Genomic DNA, 5,058 nt, shown 5'->3' on the forward strand with positions numbered 1-5,058 from the left:
AAAAGTTTTACATCCAAAGATTCTTAAATGATCATAAGAAACATCTTTACCAGACCATACCTTATCTGGCACTTCAAATTGCAAGGGAGCACATGGTGTCCGGTTCAAGACATGAACAACAGTGCTCAAAACTTCACCGCAAAAGGATTTTGCCAATCCAGATTGTGACAATAAGTACCTAACTCTTTCAACCAATGTTCTGTTCATCATTTCAGCCAAGCCATTCAACTGAAGAGTCTTCGGAGGAGTCTTCTGATGTCTTATACTACGCTCTTTACAATAAGCATCAAATAGACCTGAGTACTCACCACCATTGTCAGTATGAATGTATTTCAGCTTCTTTCCAGTTTTTCTTTCAACAGAAGCTTGAAATTGCTTGAACACATTCAAAACTTGATCTTTGATCTTCAAAGTGTAAACCCATAATTTTCTAGAATGATCATCAATAAAGGTTACAAAATAGATAGACCCTCCAAGTGTTCTTGTCTTCATCGGCCCACATACATCAGAATGCACCAAGTCAAGTATCTCCGGCTTCCTTGAAGGTGGATGGCTTTTGAAAGAAACCCTGTTTTGTTTTCGAGCAAAGCAATAGTTGCACTTTTGCAAAGCAACCTTGCAACTAGATAAAAGATTACTCTTGGATAACATATTCATGCCTTTTTCACTCATATGACATAATCTCTTATGCCATAAATCAGTTTCATCAACAAACTCAGCAGTATTAACATCTTTCACAATCTTTGCTTGAGTTAAATAAAGAGTTGAGTGTCGAGTACCTCTAGCAACAACCATGGAACCCTTGGTGAGCTTCCAACTATCACTAGAGAATGAGCTATCCAAGTCTTTATCACACAACTTACTAACAGAAAGTAAGTTCAACCGAATATCTGGAGCATGCTTCACACGCTTCAAAGTCAACTTGGTACCGCTGGAGGTTTCTAAGCAAACTTGTCCAACGCCGGCACATTTTGCAACACCTTGATGAGCCATTTTCACATCGCCAAAATCACCAGGGGTATAAGACGTAAACAGATCCCTCCTAGATGTAACATGAATAGAAGCACCACTATCAATCACCCAACTAATGCTATTATCAATAAGGTTAACAGATTCAAACTCCTCAACAACAAGAAAATCATCATGAGTTACATTAACCTTGTCTTCCTTACTACCATTATCTTTATTTGTGCTCTTGTCTTTATTACTTGCTTTGGCTTTCTCCTTCTTTAGCCGCCAACAAATTTTTTTCACATGTCTCTTTTAACCACAATGATGACACTCAATATTTTTATACTTTTCTCAAGACTTGCTTCTGCTTTGATCTTTACTTTTAGGACCTTGGCTTTTGTTTCTCCCCCTAAACTCAGAAACAAGAACATTTGGATGTGTAGCCGATGTACCTTGTGACTTTTTTCTCATTTCTTCATTCAAAACACTACTCTTGGCAAGACCCATAGAGATTACACCATCAGGAGCATAATTAGACAATGATATTCTGAGAATTTTTCACGAGTCTGGTAAGGAGTCAAGAAGTAACAATCCTTGAACCTCTTCATCAAACTTGATACCCATGGAAGATAACTAATTCATTATTCCTTGAAAGTTATTCAAGTGATCTGTCATTGATGTCCCATCTGTATATTTCAAAGCCAACAACTACTTGATTAAAAACATCTTGTTATTCCCAGTTTTTCGAGCATACAACTGTTCAAGTTTAATCCAAAGGGTCCGAGCATGTGTCTCTCTAATAATATGGTTCAACACATTATCGTCAACCCACTTCCTAATATATCCACAAACTTGTCTATGCAATAAAGTCCAATCATCATCAGATTTATCATTAGGCTTCTCTGTACCAAAAACTAGTTGATGAAAATTTTTGACATAAAGCAAATCTTTCATTTTTGACTTCCACAAATCATAATTAGGACCATTAAGAGTGATCATCCTACTAGTATTAGTATTAGCTTCCATTGTTCACAAAATCACAAGCTCAGAAAAATACCAACAAATTCTGATACCAGTATGAAAGAGCCTAGCAGCGGAAACAACACAAATATCCAACACAAGAACAATATGGAAGCACTCACAACACAATATGGCAACAACTATCAATAAGCAAATATAGCAAGTAAAACAATAACAAGAACACACCGATATTTTAACGTGGAAAACCCCACTCACAACACAATATGGCAGCAACTATCAATAAGCAAATATAGCAAGTAAAACAATAACAAGAACACACCGATATTTTAACGTGGAAAACCCCCTCAATGTGAGAGGTAAAAACCATGGGTCATCCAGACCAATGAAATAGCTCCACTATAATCAAATGAGATACAAGAGAGTCTCAAACAAAGCACAAAAACGTGCATATAACCAGCCAAAATATCAAAGCACCAAAGCTTACAAATGAGAAGTAAGAAGATGAAAAATACCCAAAAAACAGAGCTGCTGTTCGAAGCCTATTTCTCTCTCTGCAGACCTCCAATTAAAATCTCCACCGTTCAAAATGAAGAACAAGATGTAAAGAATCTACAGTCCAAATTTCGGTGAAAGAATGAGAAAATGCCATTCAAAGATTGCTGCTCTGTGTAAAATTGGGAAACCTATTTTCTCTTTTACAAAGCCAATTTCTCCCACTGCAGACTTTCAATCAACTTCTCCATCGACCAGAATGAAGAACAAGATGAAAAGAACACACAGTTTAAATTTCAAGTCGATCTAACAGTGAACGAATGAGAAACTATCATTTGAAATTTACTATTTTGGATAAAAATACAAATTCTATTTTTTTCTCTTTTTTCTCTTTTTGTTGGCTACACTCTCACTCTCAAATTGATCCCCAAAAATCTGATTAGGGTTGAGATATTAGGGTGCAAGAATACACCCCTAAAAAATTGGGCTTGAATCCAATAATTTTAATTTATTGATTAATCAATGGATACTAAGTATAGTGTAAATTAAGTTTATTATATATGTACATGTCCTATGTATATATGTATATAAAACTTCAATATGTGAAAATAAAACTTCACATAAATTTGTAGTAAGAAAATTTCTAGAGAAAAATTATAAAAAGTATGATGAACAAATTTAACCCAAATTTCGGTTACCTTAAAAAAAAATTGTTATAATACTAGTACCCTACAAAGTACTTTCAGCTGATATTTAACTTTTTTGTTTACGGATTTTTTTTCATAAACCATAAACATTAAAATAACTTTTTAGAATGTTATAATTTAATTTTAAAAAGTATACCAGACATTAATATTATATCTTTTCATAAATTAAAAGTTAAAAAAAATAACTTAGGATCCTATTGAAACGCATACTTAATAATATTTGTTTGGATCGTGCAAATTTTTTAAATTCAAGAAAAAAAAAAGAGTAGATTGACCAAATTTACTTTAACTAACTATTCCCAATTAGTCAAAATGATGAATGTAAACTAGTAATGCATAGTAACACGTCAAATAATGCATTATTACTTCCTAGAAAGTCAAATACTTCGATTTTGATTTGAACTTTTTAATTATCATATAATTGATAAATAATTCAAAGTCCAAAGAGAATGTTCTAATAAATTAATATATCATGCATACGGATTCACTTATGTAATAATAAAAACATACATATAAATAATTTTCTTAATTTGGTCCCATAATCCCATTAATTGATATGATATGATATAAATCAAATTAAAGTTGATAAATAAAACCAAAAAGTTTTCAACATTCAAAGTGCTGAAAAATATGAATCTATATGATCTTGTAGTATAATTTGAATTTATCAACCGATCATAATGGAAGGTCTGTTTGGTCCAATGCTACTAGAAAAAACAAACGTCATGTATATGTTGCCAGTCTCTAGATCAAGATAGCTTGGTTGATTGGGAACCAAGAAATTCAAGGATTGAGGAGAGCTTAAAAAACAGAAGCATCTTTTGATTAAAAGTCTCATATATATATATATATGTGTCTACTTTTAAATTTTAAAGAAAATATTTTATAAGAATAAAAGTTAAAAACAAATATTTTATAATTAAGAATAAAAAACTTATTTAAACCTTTAAACTTTTAATAAATGAAAAATAATGCATATGATAATACAAATTACACATCAATCAAATTTTGATATGTGTTATTAAAGATTCACATAATATTTGACTATTATTTCTATTTCTAAAAGACAAAAATAAGGTAGATACTTTAATGATAATGTTTTAGTTTCATATGAAAATAAATTATATTGTGATTTAATTACTCTATTAGTCTCTATAATTATGTGAAATTTTTAATTAGGTTCTTATACTTTTTTTTTAGTTAAGTCCTTGCACCAAATTTTATTTTTAATTGGATCTCTATATTTTTTTTTCTTTTTATTTGGGTCTCTGCACCAATTTTTTTTTAATTGGGTCCCTATATAATTAAATCAATTACTATTAAGAGAGACCTAATTGAAAAAAAAATTGGTGTAAGGACCCAACTAAAAAAAAATAAAAACCTAATTGAAAATTTTATAAAACTATAGGACCAGTAGAGTAAGTAAACCTTATATTGTAAATCACTAAATAAATTGACATATTTAATTGAATATATTTGTCATCATCTAATAATTTATAATATAATTTGTATGTGAAGACATCATCATCAAAATATTTATCAAATAGTCATTAACAAATCTTGTTTAGTTTGTTAAATTTTTCTTTCGTTTTTTAAGAAATTTCAAGAAAAGAAAATAAAAATAAAATCAGAAAACAATTTTACAAATTAAAATCCCTTTAATTTTCGTTTGAATTATTTAGCTAATTAAAATAATAAAAAAAAAAACTTGTAGACATTATTAGTACTAGTCCTTTATCCAATGCTTCATTATTTGGAGGACAAAGGCATATGATCCATGTATTATGTATATGCAAGCAAGTGGTGTTCTAGAAGAAAGATCATCATTACAGATTTGCCACAAAAATTGATATCATCATTACATTTGCCATAAAAACTGATATATGTAGCATCTTTTTCATGTCCCTCATAAGCAGCTATTTTTAAT

The sequence above is a fragment of the Arachis ipaensis genome, chromosome B09 (genome assembly GCF_000816755.2).
Source record: "Arachis ipaensis cultivar K30076 chromosome B09, Araip1.1, whole genome shotgun sequence".
NCBI lineage: Eukaryota > Viridiplantae > Streptophyta > Magnoliopsida > Fabales > Fabaceae > Arachis > Arachis ipaensis.